Raw genomic sequence first — 16,930 nt, forward strand, 5'->3', positions numbered from 1 at the left:
CATTCCTCGTCACAATGGACGTCTCGGCACTCTACACCAGCATCCCCCATGACGACGGCATTGCTGCAACAGCCTCAGTACTCAACACCGACAACTGCCAATCTCCAGACGCAATTCTTCAACTCATCCGCTTCATTCTGGATCACAACGTCTTCACCTTCGACAACAAGTTCTTCATCCAGACGCACAGAACAGCCATGGGGACCAAATTCGCACCCCAATACGCCAACATCTTCATGCACAAGTCTGAGCAGGACCTACTCACTGCACAGGACCTTCAACCGACATTATACACCAGATACATCGATGACATTTTTTTCCTTTGGACCCACGGCGAAGAATCACTGAAACAACTACACGATGACGTTAATAAGTTCCATCCAACCATCAGACTCACCATGGACTACTCTCCAAAATCAGTTGCATTCTTGGACACACTCGTCTCCATCAAGGATGGTCAGCTCAGCACTTCGCTTTACCGCAAACCCATGGATACCCTCACGATGCTCCACTTCTCCAGCTTCCACCCTAAACACATTAAAGAAGCCATCCCCGATGGACAAGCTCTCTGTATACACAGGATCTGCTCAGACGAGGAGGAGCATAACAGACATCTACACATGTTGAAAGATGCCCTCGTACGAACGGGATATGGCACTCGACTCATCGATCGACAGTTCCAACGCGCCACAGCGAAAAACCGCACCAACCTCCTCAGAAGACAAACATGGGACACAACCGACAGAATACCCTTCGTCGTCCAATACTTTCCCGGAGCGGAGAAACTACGTTATCTTCTTCACAGCCTTCAACACGTCATTGATGACGATGAACATCTTGCCAAAGTCATCCCCACACCCCCACTACTTGCCTTCAAACAACCGTGCAACCTCAAACAAACCATTGTTTGCAGCAAACTACCCAGTCTTCAGAACAGTGACCACGACACCACACAACCCTGCCATGGCAATCTCTGCAAGACGTGCCAGATCATTGACATGGATACCACTATTACACATGAGAACACCACCCACCAGGTACGCGGTACATACTCGTGCGACTCGGCCAACGTTGTCTACCTCATACGCTGCAGGAAAGGATGTCCCGAAGCGTGGTACATTGGCGAGACCATGCAGACGCTGCGACAACGAATGAACGGACATCGCGCGACAATCACCAGGCAGGAATGTTCCCTTCCAGTCGGGGAACACTTCAGCAGTCAAGGGCATTCAGCCTCTGATCTCCGGGTAAGCGTTCTCCAAGGCGGCCTTCAGGACGCGCGACAACGCAGAATCGCCGAGCAGAAACTTATAGCCAAGTTCCACACACATGAGGGCGGCCTCAACCGGGACCTGGGATTCATGTCGCATTACATTCATCCCCCACCATCTGGCCTTCGAAATCCTACCAACTGTCCTGGCTTGACACAATTCACACCTCTTTAACCTGGGGTTACCCCATCTCTGGATCTGTAAAGATTTAATCACCTGCTAATGGTCGCATTCCAAGCATTGTTTGGCATCTTTGAATTTGTCTATATATGTGTTTCTGGAACAGACCTCTTTATTCACCTGAGGAAGGAGCAGCGCTCCGAAAGCTAGTGACATCGAAACAAACCTGTTGGATTTTATAAATAGTGGTGTAGAATATATAACTCAGGAAGTGATGGAGCACCAATGCGAAAACAGAGATTTGGCTTCAGGTAGAGAACTGTGACCAGTTTTGAGCTCTATACTTAGAAATGATGTTATTTAGAGGATGCAGAGAAGATTTACCAGCAAGTTACCAGAGATCACATACTTCAGGTACATGGAGACTGGAGAAAGTGGAGCTGTGAAGGGTGATGGATACTGTTCAGTAGGCCTTAATAAAGTACTTCCATTCTTAAGTAGGTTCACTTTATGTATTTATTAATTACAAGAATTATGTGTGCATATATATATAGAATATATGTATATGCAGTAAAGGGTTCGAACAAGGAGCTGTCTCCATGCTTGCTTCTACACACTGTTCTGTCCAATACTACATCCTAGGTGTGGAGTTCTGTGTTCTCTTATATCACTGTGTGGGTACTGTACGCAGTCCCATGTGTGGTGATATGCCTATGGGCTATATCATAGTTGGAAGGTGTGCGACCTCCAACCAGCAGGTGGCGGTACAGGCACACCATGAATTCTTAGACCAAGTTCATGTGACAAGTGACTCCGATATAAGGGGAGACACATCCGGCCATCTGGAAAAGATTGAGAGGGTAATAAAATGTACAAGTGAATAGTCAGTGCTAGGTATAAGTTCCAGAGGAGTAGTTAGCAGACTCCATGATAACGTGCTCAGTATCAGATTGCTATCTTACCACACGAGACTCAATAAAAGATTCTGGTTTGGACAAGTCGAAGTGTTTGGAGGATTCCTTCATAAAGTACAAAGAACCAAGCACAACATTGTACCACGAGTGCTGAAGATTCAAGGATAGAGATGGCAGTGACAACATTCGGTATTTGGCTTGAAGACCATACGATCATAAGACATAGGAGCAGATTTAGGCCACTAGGCCCATCGAGTCTGCTCCGCCATTCAACCATGGCTGATATTTTTCTCATACCCTGGTCTGATGAACTGTAGCCTGAGGCCTTCCAATGCCTAAGAAATTGCTGAAGCTTGAGATGGACGGACTGAAGGCCCCCCACCAGCTTCAGATGTCCGGTAACGTCGGAAAGAACTGGCGGCTGTTCAGCCTGATGAAAGGGGGAATTGCGTTGCTGCTAACAATGGCAGGTCCACAAGCATTCAAACTGTACACCTCGTTTTTTGTTTGATAATGGGGAGGATCACAAAAAATTTGATGAAGCGATGAAGCACTTCTATAAGCATTCTTCCCCGAAGAAGAATGAAATGTTTGAGCGCTACATGTTCCGTATGCGTATCCAGAGACCTGCCGAATCATTTGGCCATTTTGTCACGGACTTGAGGCTGAAGGCCCAGTCATGCAACTTCAGTGACCTGAAATCTTTGGTAATCCGCGACCAAATTGTCTTTGGTTTAATGATGATAAGCTTCGGGTGATACTACTGTGAGAGGAAGATTTAGTAGCGGAAAAAGCAGTGAAGATTTGCGAGGGAGATAGCTGCACAAAGAATAGGCGGACTCTGCTCAAAACATTTTGGCGCCAACATGGAAGAAGAAGTCAGCACCTTGCGTGCTGTGACGCACATCATGAAGAAACGCACTCTCCACATAGTCCAGCTGGTCTGGGCGACCCCCGTGACCACCTCGTCATTGCTTACTCTGTGGAGAGTGGGGGTTTGGAGATGGCACATGTAGAAATTGAAGCTCGCGATACATCCGAAGATCAGCTACTGATTGAACCAGTGATGCAAGAAGTCGACCCAATCTTGAAAAAACTGGCCTCGGAGATATGTGGTGACTTGTTACAAGTCCTTGAAACGACTCCAGTAATTTACTCCCAAGCAGTCGATGACACCGATGACGAATGAGAGGAAATAGATGAAGATGCTGGATTACAGCGACGTGGAGATTGCAATAGTAGGCAACTCTGATACTGACTCTGAGGACGACCTAATGGTTATCTCTATACAGCTCCACAGACCACTCGCACATTTGTGAGTTTGATCAAGAAGACCCAGTGCCTGGATCAGCTCAGCCAGAAAGCACAGTCATCTCCAGTGATGAAGAGCAAGTCACCGATGCTCCAGCACGCCAAGAAGAGGTGAAACCAACAATCCCAGTTCCATCCTTCATGTCGGCACTAGAAACCGAGGTAATCCAGCATGTTGATGAGGCTGCAGAAGTGGACGTGGTTACACCACCCAGGGATGATGTGATGCCTAAACCTCTGCAAACATCTCAACACACAACGACAACCAGCGCCACGCCAGAGGCTGCTGCAAACAACCAAAACCAAGAGACACACCAAAATACATCACCTGAGCAGTAAGAGAAAAAAGAGGAGACTGGGAAAACTACCTCATCCCACTAACCAACCAGCAATGAAAGCAGTCGCAAGTCGCAAGCAACATCATGCAAGAAATCGGAAGAGAAAGCGACTGGTAAGACAAGTATGGCAGTCTTGGACACAAATCTTTCAAAGGCACAGGGCGAAGTGCAAGGGAAGCAAGACACCAGCAAGTAAACCCGTCTCCAATGAGGTGAGCAACAACTCAAAAGAATAAGAGATGTACAAAGGGAATGGACACTTGACAGGCACAGCATGTTTATGAACACTTTAGTAAAAATTGTTCACTTTACCCGCTACATATAATGAATGTATAAAGTTTAATGTTGATTGTTACCTGTAAAAAAAATTATCTTAATGTTTTGTGAGGAAGGGGGATGTGGTGATATGCCTATGGGCTATATCATAGTTGGAAGGTGTATGACTTCCAACCAGCAGGTGGCGGTACAGACACACCGTGCGGTCTCTAGACCAAGGTCATGTGACCCGTGACTCCGATGTAATGGGAAACACATCTGGCCAGCTGGAGAAGAAGATCGAGAGGGTAATAAGACATACAAGTGAATTTTCAATGCTAGGTGCATGTTCCAGAGGAGTAGTTAGCAGACTCCACGATAACGTGCTCTGTATCAGATTGCTATCTTACCACACAAGACTCAATAAAAGATTCTGGTTTGGACATGTCAAAATGTTTGGAGGATTCCTTCGTAAAGTACAAAGGACCAAACACAACACCATGTTAACCGTATGAGTGCCAGACGTTAAACTGCACCTCCCTTAAGTATTTATTCTATATTTAAAGTTATTCTATTTTTACCCCTTGCATTTACATTGTGATAGAATCCCATCTGTCCACCCCCACCCCCTTCAAATCTCTAAAGTTCAGATGGTCTTCAGGCTTTATGACCCTTTTATATCTCAATCGCACTATTGTCAGAGGAGTGGTGAGCTCAGTTGTTGCAGGTAAACTCTTTGTTTGGATGTTGTTCAGACATATAGGTATCTTTTCTGCCTCTTTTTCCATTCCTTGCTAATGAACCCCTTCTTTGGCAGTTGTGTTGACAGGTAGTTGTTCATTTATCCTATTTGTTCTGGGGAGAACAAACGCTGTGCTTAGCATTTTCCCTCCTTTTTTCAATCATGCAGCTCCTCGCATATGGAAGTTTATGTTTCACCAATGGAATTTTAATTCCCAATTGTTTCACAACTGTCGCCAAGTTTTTGATTACTTTGTTCTTTTCCAGTTGTTTTTCAAGCTTATTAATCTTTTCCTCAGCTCAGAAACATCTTTGGTGAGTTGAGTTGTTTTTGATTCAGAGTTACCTGCAGAACTCTTAAGCTTAACAACTTCACCTGGCTATTCAGTTCTCAGTAGAATCTTTCTTCCATGGCCACTCGCTGCTCCTTGGATCTTCAATCTGTTCCATGGAATTGAACTTTCCCATTTTTAAAGTCTGCAATTGCTCTTCTATACTGCACATCACATTCTTCATGTTGCTCAGATTGAACCAAAGTATAAGAATTTCACCCATTTTGTTAGCGAATGTTCCTTTCAAGCAACTGTTCTGATTCGTCCTAAATTTTTTCTCCTGTTCCCAGCATTTTGCACAGTGTTTATTGTTGGCCTCTGATGCTTGCTGTTCGTCAGCTTTTAATTCAAGATGTATTTTTATTGAATTTGTTTCGACAAGTTCATCATTTAGCATTTCAATCTTTTACGCTGATTAGTTCTTCCTTGGCAGAGTATAATTCCTCTGTGCTATTGTTGAAGCTTGTATTCTATAGTTGTGCTTCTGCTAATTGTTTTTGAGGCTCCTTACGCTCTTTTGAATGAATTTCTACTTTTTCTTGCCATTCCACGATCTTGATTTTCATCTTTTCATTTATCTCCTTGGAAACCTAATATTTCTTCAACTTTTCGTCAAATGTCCAACTATTTTACAGCTCTGTAGTCTCTTTCTTGTACCTCTGTGACACTTCAAATATGTGGTTGCTCTTGTCTTGAACAGTTTGGTTCATTGATGACTCTAATATCTCATGCAGGGCAGAATGGTGGTGCAGTGGTTAGCTGCTGCCTCAAGGCGCCGAGGTCCCAGGTTCGACCCTGGCTCTGGGTCACTGTCCGTGTGGAGTTTGCACATTCTCCCCGTCTTTGCATGGGTTTTGCCCCCACAAGACAAAGATGTGCAGGGTAGGTGGATTGGCCATGCTAAATTACCCTTTAATTGGAAAAAATGAATTGGGTACTCTAAATTTATATTTAAAAAAATAATATCTCATGCATTTCCAAGTGTATATACACGATTTGAATCTTGAGTTTCAAATCTTCCAATTCAGTTCTGATACAAACATTTTCTAACTTCATTTCATTTTTGTTTTACAGGGTTTGTTTATTTTGGGTTTCGTCATATAGCTTACTTTCATTCACAGCCAGTTGCTCGCTCTGCATTGTCAACTGCTGCTGCATTTCAGGTAATGTTTCAAATCAGACTTCTTGGAAGTTCTTTGCCTCTCTAGCTCCCTTTAGTAGTTTACTCGAGTCTTGTCTAGATTCAGATTACTTCATCAGCAATTTCACCAAACCAATATATAAAGGTATTAACCTGGGCCTTTTTTGACTTTCTAAATAGACTTGATATGAATGGATAGTTTAAGAGCTCTCTTCCCCAGGACGTACAATTTTCCCTTCGGTTTGATCCTTAGTTCAGTCCAGTTGGATTTTTGATATGTTCAGCTTGAAGGAGCTGTTGAAATCCAAGGTGGCACTGATATTTGTTTTAAGACAAAGGGTTTTCCAGCACTTCCCAGTTTAAGTGGGCTCCCACTGGTGTTTGTGCTCAGCCTTGAAAAAATTTTAAACAATGGCTGCTCGGCTTTAAGGTTACAAAAGTCTCGAATCATGGCCTTTTCTGGTCTTTAAATCAGGGGCGTCATTCTCCGCCGGCGGGAGTCTCCGTTTTGCCGGCGCCCGGGGGTTTCCCGACGGCGTGGGGCTGCCCCACAATGGGAAACCCCATTGACCGGCCGGTGTTACGGAGACTCCCGTCGGCCGGTCGGAGCAGAAATGTGGCGGGGCAGGCAGGAGAATTTCGCCCCTGATTCTTTCGTCGTGATTCTTCCAAATTAATTATTTTTTCTTTTTGGAGCAAGTACAGATGCCATACATTCAGGGCCAACTCAGGAATCTGGGGCTGGATTCTCCGCACCCCGACGCCCAAATTGTGTTCGGCGATGGGGCGGAGAATCCAGTTTCCCGCATCAAATCGGGACCGGCGCCACTTCAGCAATTCGCCGCCACCGCCCCCCCCCCCCCCCCCCCCCCCGCGAAAACCGACGTACTCAGGGAGTACGCTGTGCCTAGTATCCACCACCGGAGGCCATTGCCTGAGACCCGCTCCGCTATTCTCCACCCCCGACCGGCCAAATTCCTGATGGCGTGGATCACTCGTGGTCCCACCATTAGGGACACTCGCGAGTTGGCTGCAGACTCATTTGCGGCAGCCACAGTCGGGGCTGGGCCGATCAGAGGGCGGGGGAGCCTCGTTCAGGACTGGGCGTTATTGTGCGGGCAGTTCGGGTTAGGTGCGCGGCCGATTGGGGCACTATTTCCGCGGTCCAGGTCCGCGGTCTGAGTCCGCCATGGAGGACGCGTGGCCGTTGTAGGCCGCCGCCGTGCGCATGCATGGCCTCTGACCTGGAAGTGCGGGGGGCCGTATTGGCAGTTGGAGCTGCGAGCTCCATGACAGGTGCCTGCTAGTCCCCTGCAAGGCTGTGAATCTGTGGCCTTTTGGCGCCAGTTCTACTGCCATAAAAAAACACAGTTTTCACAACGGTGTGGGGAGATAGTCCCTGAAATGGAGAATCCAGCCCCTGGTTCCTCCGACAAGAGCTTTTAAATGACAATTTCTGACTATTGAAATATTGTACGTTTTTCAGGGCTTGCTGTATCCTGTAATTTTAAAGATTTAGCTCACCTCTGCAAGGTGTGTTGACTCTGCACTCCATGAACTGAAGCTGGACTTCCAAGAGATGCTATGGAGTCTTCTGCTGCAGTGAAGATTTTTTAAATTTCTGCCTTCAGCTTGCAAGCCTTTCTTGGAAGTTTTTTTTCTCTTGTTTTTTTCATTGTGTCTGCTTCTTAAGTTTTTCTTCAGTATTTTTCTTTAGTCTTGTGTTTTAGTTTGTTTCTGCAATTTCTGTGAGGTTTTCCATTCATTACAACAATATTATTGGGTGCTGGATACTCTTCAATAGTCTTAATGAATTCTCCATAGTCTTAATTAAGTTAAGCACGGTAGCACAAGTGATTAGCACTGTGGCTTCACAGCGCCAGGGTCCCAGGTTCGATTCCCCGCTGGGTCACTGTCTGTGCGGAGTTTGCACGTTCTCCCCGTGTCCGCGTGGGTTTCCTCCGGGTGCTCCGGTTTCCTCCCACAGTCCAAAGACGTGCAGGTTAGGTGGATTGGCCATGCTAAATTACCCGTAGTGTCCATAAGGGTTGGGAGGGGTTATTGGGTGGAAGTGAGGGATTAATGTGGGTCGGTGCAGACTCGATGGGCCGAATGGCCTCCTTCTGCACTGTTTGTTCTATGTAATCTATGTAATTAAGTAGAATGGCATGGTGACACAGTGGTTATCACTGCTGCCTCAAAGCACCAGGACCCGGGTTCAATTTCCTTGGGTGAGTGTCTGTGTGGAGTTTGCACATTCTCCCTATGTCTGCGTGCGTTTCCTCCAGGTGCTCTGGATTCCTCCCACAGTTCAAAAATGTGAAGGTTAGGTGGATACGCCATGCAAAATTGCCCCCTAATGTCCAAATGATAGGTGGGATTGTGGGATAGGGTGGGGGATGGTGCTAGGTAGGGTGCTCTTTAGAAGAGTCAATAGACTGAATGGCCTCCTTATGCACTATAGGGAATCTTTGTTTCTATGAACTGTATTTATTTATTAATGACAAGAACTGTGCACATATATATATATACAGTAAAGGGCTCCAGCTAGGAGCTGTCTCCATGCTTGCTTCTACACACTGCTCTATGCTACATTGACTCCGAGATGCGGATCACATGTTCTCTTACATCAGTGTATGGTCAGTCTTACACTCAACCCCACGTTAACATTATATGTGCCAGACCTTTACACTATTTTATCCTTGGAGCAGAGATGATTACGGGGGAGATTAAATAGAAATATTCAAAATGCTGAAAGGTTTTGATGGAGTAAATAGGATAACGTGTTTCCACTGGCTGATGATTCAGTAGACAATACAAATTCAACGTATTTGGCAAAAGAACTCGAGGTGGCATAAGGAGAAAAAAAAAACTTTGACCAGTTGTTGCGATCTAGAATTTGCTTTCTGAATGGCTAACGGAAACAAATTCAACAATACCTTTCAAAAAGGGATTTGATAAATAGGGGTGGGGAAAATTATGGGGAAAGAGCAGGTGAATGTGACTGATTGGATAGCTCCCTCAAAGTACTGGCCCAAGCACGATGCGCCAAATGACTTCCTTCTGTGCTGTATCATTCCATGATTCTATGAATTCCTCCATCCAGTTGTTTTTGGATCTCATCCATTGCTTTCTCAGAGCTTCTAAGGTAAAACAGAGAGAGAAATGTCAGAGGAATAGTCATCTGGTTCACTTCATAAAGAGTTGTTTATGGGAGCACGAGCAGCATGGTGCCTATTTCCTGACATGCTCAGTTGGGAATGGTTTGTACAGCAGGAAGGCCAGAGAAGAAGGGGTGAACATTATCATGCCTAAAATAATTTTTAAATGTATCCCATAAATTTTAGGTCAGGATGATTAACTCCTCAACCATCTTTGTGCAGCTTTCTAAACATATGTTTCCGAACAGTCTGTGGGCTGAATACTTTTATGCGATCTCACCCGGGATCATCAGAGAATGAGAGGAAATTCAGATGATAAGATCTAACACCATGGCACCAGTCTGAAATTTGACTCTTCCTGTCCCAGTGTTGATTGCCACTTTCCCAAACACTTGAGATTGGCTGTAGAGGAACGAGGCCCAAATTGCCCAATAAATTGCCATTGCCTCAAGGAACTGCATGTTGAGGGTCATCGCAGGCAGCACAAAGCAAGGGGAAAGGCACTAAGGTCCTCAGCCCTTCCCAAGGCCTTCTTGCCCTCCAGTTTGGGACACAAATTTACCTTCTGGAGGTCTCAGTCTCGGCTGAGATATTGCGCGGGAGCCTTGATAGAGTCTTTGGGATGCTACTTTCTCAATAAGATCTCTCCCAATCTATTGTGATGACCTGACATCAGTGACACTGGCTACTTGGCAAGCTCCCTCTTAGTATCAGGATTCCCATTCAGCCCTTGCTGGGTCTCAGAATGGCCTGCTCAGCACAAGAAAGTGAGTTGTGTTGGTTTTTCATTGGGGGCAGTAGTCCTGCTCCGCTGAAAAGAAATTCCGGAAATGACCACTAGTTATTCATAATGCTGCAGCTCATGTGTGGCATGTAGAAGGCAATGTCCCAATTGGAATCCCTGTGCAGACAGCCCAGGAGAAGCTGCAAAGATTGACTGTAGCTTTAGAGCATAGGTGATAAGTACACACAACCCTCCCTACCAAATTGAATCAAATCCCACTGCCTCTATAATGTTCAGTCTGATTATAGCCTAAAATGTAATGGCAATAGATTTTTCCCCATCATTGTGCCCCCAAGATGAATGTCACAATCTTGGCTGTTCAGTGGTGGTGGTTGTGTGAGGGAAGTAGCGGGATGGTAGAGGGACAGTCAATCTGGAGGCAATTGCTTTCCCCATAGTGTTGTCATTTGCCTTTACGAGATTACCGCATTACACTCTTCCTTTCTAGTGATGTCATCCTGCAATCCCTTAAAAGCACGAGGTACCAATCACTCATACAGAATTGGGTAAACACCTTGTGGGTTCATTTATTAAGACGAGGTGCATGGGAACTTTTATACAGAGGTATAAAGCTTGAAGTCATCAACAGCAGAGCTGTGTGGGTGTGCTCTGCTCAAAAGCAAAAGTCACACTAAAACTGGAGCTCATGACATACTTCCTTTCTAGTGATGTCATCCCTGACAATTACATCTGCGGGAAATGTATCCAACTGTACTTGCTGACTGAATGAATGGATCGGTTTGAGCAGTGGCTGGAGGTACTAAGAAGCGACACAGATAGAAGGTATAGAGACATGGTCACACCCAAGGTACAGGAAGAAAGATGGGTGCCCGCTAGACGGGGCAGGCAGTCAGTGCAGGAGTCCCCTGTGGCTGTGCCCCTTTCTAACAAGTATGCCCTTTTGGATATCACCCATCAGGTGATAGCAGCAGCAGTTGCCAGAGTGGTGGCACCATGGCTGGCCCTGCTGTACAGAGCAGGGAGGCAAAGCAAAATGGAGCAATGCTAATTGGGGATTCGATAGTCAAGGGCACAGAGAGGCACTTCTGTGGTCACGAAAGAGTCCCCAGGATGCTGTGTTGCCTCCCTGGTGCCAGGATCATGGATGTCTCAGAGCAGGTACAGGACATTTTGAAACGGGAGGGCAAACAGGCAGATGTCATTATCCACATTGGTACCAATGACATAGGCAGGAAGAGCAGCAAGGTTCCTGCAAAGTTTTTACAGGGAGTTAGGTAGTGTGCTAAAAAAGCACACTCCCTCCCCCCCACCCTCCCCCTCCTCCCCCCTGGGTTGCTGCTGCTGGTCATCTATCTTCCCTCTAACGTTCCGCTAGGTAGTCGAGGAACGGTTGCCACCGTCTGGTGAACCCTTGAGCTGATCCTCTCAGCGCAAACTTAATCTGCTCCAGTTTTATGAACCCCGCCATATCGTTTATCCAGGCCTCCAGTCCGGGGGGTTTTGCTTCCTTCCACATGAGTAAAATCCTACGCCGGGCTAATAGGGACGCAAAGGCCACGACATCGGCCTCTTTCGCCTCCTGCACTCCCGGCTCATCCGCAACTCCAAATAAAGCTAACCCCCAGCCTGGTTTGACCCGGACCTTCACCACCTTCGAGATCACTCCCGTCACTCCCCTCCAATACCTCTCCAGTGCCGGGCACGACCAAAACATATATGTGTGGTTCGCAGGGCTTCCCCCGCACCTCCCACACTTGTCCTCCACTCCGAAGAACCTGCTCAACCTTGCTCCCGTTATGTGTGCTCTATGCAGCACCTTAAATTGGATCAGGCTAAGCCTGGCACACGAGGAAGAGGAATTTACCCTGCTTAGGGCATCAGCCCACAAACCCTCCTCAATCTCCTCCCCGAGCTCTTCTTCCCATTTTCCTTTCAGTTCACCCACCAGCTCCTCCCCCTCTTCTCTCATCTCCCAGTATATCTCTGACACCTTGCCCTCTCCGACCCACACTCCCGAAAGCACTCTATCCTGGATCCCCTGTGTCGGGAGCAACGGAAATTCCCTCACCTGTTGTCTTGTGAACGCCCTCACCTGCATATACCTAAAGAAATTTCCCCGGGGCAGCTTGTACTTTTCCTCCAGCGCTCCCAAGCTCGCAAACGTCCCGTCTATAAATAAATCTCCCACTCTCCTAATTCCCAACTGGTGCCAGCTCTGGAATCCTCCATCCAGCCTCGCTGGGGCAAACCTGTGGTTGTTCCTAATTGGGGACCCCACCAAGGCTCCCAGCACACCTCTCTGTCGCCTCCATTGCCCCCAGATACTTAATGTTGCCGCCACCACTGGGTTCGTGGTAAATTATTTTGGTGAGAGCGGTAGTGGCGCCGTCACCAGCGCTTCTAGACTCGTCCCTTTACAGGACTTCATCTCTAGTCTTTTCCACGCCACTCCCTCTCCCTCCATCATCCATTTACGAATCATCGCCACATTGGCGGCCCAGTAGTAGTCGCCCAAATTCGGCAGCACCAGTCCCCCTCTGTCTCTACTACGTTGTAAGAACCCCCTCCTTACCCTCGGAACCTTCCCTGCCCAAACGAAGCTCGTGATGCTCCTGTCTATTTTTTTTTTAAAGGCCTTAGTAATCAGTATAGGGAGACATTGGAACACAAATAGGAACCTCGGGAGGACCATCATCTTAATTGCCTGCACTCTGCTCGCCAGTGACAGCGGCTGCATGTCCCACCTCTTGAGGTCCTCTTCCATTTGTTCCACCAGTCGTGTCAGATTAAGTCTGTGTAAGGTTCCCCAGCTCCTGGCTATCTGAATCCCCAGGTATCGAAAGTTTCTTTCCACTCTCCTTAACGGTAGGCCATCTATCCCTCTACTCTGGTCCCCAGGGTGTATCACAAAAAGTTCACTCTTTCCCATATTAAGCCTATATCCCGAGAAATCTCCGAACTCCCTCAATATCTGCATGACCTCTGTCATCCCCCCCACCGGGTCCGCTACAGAAAGCAGTAGGCCATCCGGGTAGAGTGACACTCGGTGTTCCTCTCCCCCTCTAATCACCCCTCTCCATTTTCTAGAGTCTCTCAGCGCCATGGCCAGTGGTTCAATTGCCAACGCGAACAGTAATAGAGACAGCGGGCATCCCTGTCTTGTTCCCCTGTATAGTCGAAAATACTCCGATCTTTGCCGACCCGTGACCACACTTGCCGTTGGGGCCCCATAGACCAGCTTTACCCAGCTAACAAACCCATCCCCGAACCCGAACCTCCTCAGCACCTCCCATAGATACTCCCACTCCACCTTATCAAATGCCTTCTCTGCATCCATTGCCGCCACTATCTCTGCCTCCCCCTCTACTGGGGGCATCATTATCACCCCTAATAGCCGTTGCAAGTTGACATTTAGTTGTCTCCCCTTTACGAATCCTGTCTTGTCTTCGTGCACCACCCCCAGGACACAATCCTCTATCCTCACTGCCAGCACCTTTGCTAGCAATTTGGCGTCCACATTTAGCAGTGAGATAGGCCTATAGGACCCGCACTGTAGCGGATCTTTATCCCGCTTCAAAATTAGCGATATCGTCGCCTCCGACATTGTCGGGGGTAGAGTCCCCCCTTCTCTGGCCTCGTTGAAAGGCCTTACCAACAACGGGGCCAGCAGGTCCACATATTTTCTATAAAATTCCACCGGGAACCCATCTGGTCCCGGGGCCTTCCCTGCCTGCATGTTCCCCAGCCCCTTGGTAACCTCGTCCACCCCAATTGGTGCCCCCAGGCCTTCCACCTCCTGCTCCTCCACCCACGGGAACCTTAATTGGTCCAAAAACTGCCGCATCTCCTCTTTTTCCTCCGGGGGTTGGGACCTATAAAGTCTTTCGTAAAAGGTCTTAAACACCTCGTTTATCTTCCCTGCTCTCTGCACCGTAGCTCCCTTTTCATCTCTAATTCCCCCTATCTCCCTCGCCGCAGTCCTCTTTCGCAGCTGATGGGCCAACAGGCGACTAGCCTTTTCCCCATATTCATATCTCATCCCCTGTGCCTTCCTCCACTGCGCCTCCGCCCTCCTAGTGGTCAGAAGGTCGAACTCCGTCGGGAGTCGTCATCTCTCCCTGTATAGTCCTTCCTCCGGGGCCTCCGCGTATTCTTTATCTACCTTTAAAATCTCCCCCAGTAATCTTTCCCTTTCCTTGGCCTCTATTTTCCCTTTGTGGTCCCTGATGGAGATCAGCTCTCCTCTGACCACCGCCTTTAGTGCTTCCCATACTACTCCCACTTGGACCTCCCCGTCGTCATTGGCCTCCAGGTATCTCTCGATACATCCCCGCACCCTTCCACAGACTCCCTCATCCGCCAGCAATCCCACATCTAATCGACAGAGTGCACGCTGCTCCCTCTCGTCTCCTAGTTCCAGGTCCACCCAATGTGGGGCATGATCTGAGACAGCTATAGCTGAATACTCAGTTTCTTCCATCCTCGAGATCAGCGACCTTCCCAAAACAAAGAAATCTATCCGGGAATACACCTTGTGAACATGGGAGAAGAAGGAGAACTCCTTGGCCTTTGGCCTAACAAATCGCCATGGATCCACTCCCCCCATTTGGTCCATGAACCCCTTAAGCACCTTGGCCGCTGCCGGCCTTCTTCCGGTCCTAGATCTAGATCTATCTAACCCTGGGTCCAACACAGTGTTGAAGTCTCCCCCCATTATCTGGTTTCCTACCTCCAGGTCCGGGATACGTCCCAGCATCCGCTTCATGAATCCCGCATCATCCCAATTCGGGGCATATACGTTAACCAACACGACCTCAGTTCCCTCCAGTCTGCCACTCACCATCACATATCTGCCTCCGCTATCTGCTACAATGCTCCTAGCTTCGAATGATACCCGTTTCCCCACCAGTATGGCCACCCCTCTATTCTTTGCATCCAGCCCTGAGTGGAACACCTGTCCCACCCATCCTTTCCTTAACCTAACTTGGTCCGCCACCTTCAGGTGCGTCTCCTGAAGCATAGCCACGTCTGCCCTCAGTCCTTTCAAGTGCGCGAACACTCGGGCCCTTTTAATTGGTCCATTTAGGCCCCTCACGTTCCACGTGATCAGCCGCACTGGGGGGCTACCTGCCCCCTTCCCATGTCGGCTAGCCATCATCCTCTCTAGGCCAGTCCCACGTCCCGGTTCCGCGCTCCCACCCGTTCCCCAGGTGGCACATTCCATCCCCGACCACCCTTTCTTTAACCAGTTCCTCTTTGATTTCTGCAGCAGCAACCCAGTTATCCTCACCCCTCCCCCCCCCACCCCCTCTAGATCCCCATCTAGCGTGATTGCTCCCCCCATATTACTTCCGAAAGTCAGCTGACTTCAACTGACCCCGGCTTCTCCCGCTCACTCCTTGACCCCCCCCGTGTGGGGAACTCCCATCTACCTTGCGCCTATCTTCCCGCCATCACCTTTCTGGCGCGGGAACAAGGACAGTAAGCCCCGTATTCTCTATAGTTGTCCCGCCCCTTGTGGCGCAGCTCCCTCTACCGCCCCACTCCCATTCCCCATCCCCCGCCTATTTCTCTTCTTTCCCCCCACCGGCGCCCACATTTCTTAGTGTCCCCCCCTTCCCAATTTACATCCCTATATACATCGACAGTGTCATTTCCCCTCTAACATAGTCCCTCAGTTCCGATCCAGTTTCTCATTTTTAATAAACGTCCATGCTTCTTCCGCCGTTTCGAAGTAGTGATGTCTCTCCTGGTACGTGACCCTAGTCGCGCCGGCTGCAGCATCCCGAACTTCACCTTCTTCTTGTGTAGCACCTCCTTGGCTCGATTAAAACTCGCCCTCCTTCTCGTCACCGCCGCACTCCAATCCTGGTACACCCGTACCACCGCATTCTCCCATCTACTACTCCGTACCTTTTTGGCCCATCTCAGAACCACTTCTCTGTCATTGAAGCGATGAAATCGCACGATTGTCGCCCTAGGTGGTTCTCCCGCCTTTGGTCTCCTCGCAGGGACTCGATGAGCCCCTTTCACTTCCAAGGGGCCCGAGGGGGCCTCAGCTCCCATCAGCGAGCTTAGCATCGTGCTCACGTAGGCCCCGCAGTCCGCTCCTTCCACTCCCTCGGGGAGACCCAGGATCCGACGGTTCTTTCTCCGTGCTCTATTTTCTAGGGCTTCAAGCCTTTCAATGCACTTTTTGTGGAGCGCCTCGTGCGTCTGCATTTTGACCGCCAGGCCCAGGATCTCGTCTTCGTTGTCCGTCACCTTCTGCTCCACAACGCGGAGCTCCGTCTCCTGGGTCTTTTGTGCCTCCTTAAACCCCTCAATTGCCTGTAGCATCGGGGTCAGCACCTCCTTCTTAAGTAGCTCCACACACCGTCTTAAAAATTTGTCTTGGTCGGGCCCCCATGTCGCCTGGGCTTTCTCCGCCGCCATCTTGCTCCTTTTTTCCTCCTGTCCCTATCCTCGAGGATTCTTCGCGATGTAGCCGCCGCCGCCGATATTTTTCTGTTTTGTTGGGGGGGACTCCCTGTTAACTCACCCCACACCGGGTTTCGTCCCGAAAAAATTCCCCGCTGGGGCTCTTGAAAGAGCCCGAAGG

This window comes from Scyliorhinus torazame, chromosome 1, assembly GCF_047496885.1.
Source record: "Scyliorhinus torazame isolate Kashiwa2021f chromosome 1, sScyTor2.1, whole genome shotgun sequence".
In the NCBI taxonomy this organism is placed as follows: domain Eukaryota; kingdom Metazoa; phylum Chordata; class Chondrichthyes; order Carcharhiniformes; family Scyliorhinidae; genus Scyliorhinus; species Scyliorhinus torazame.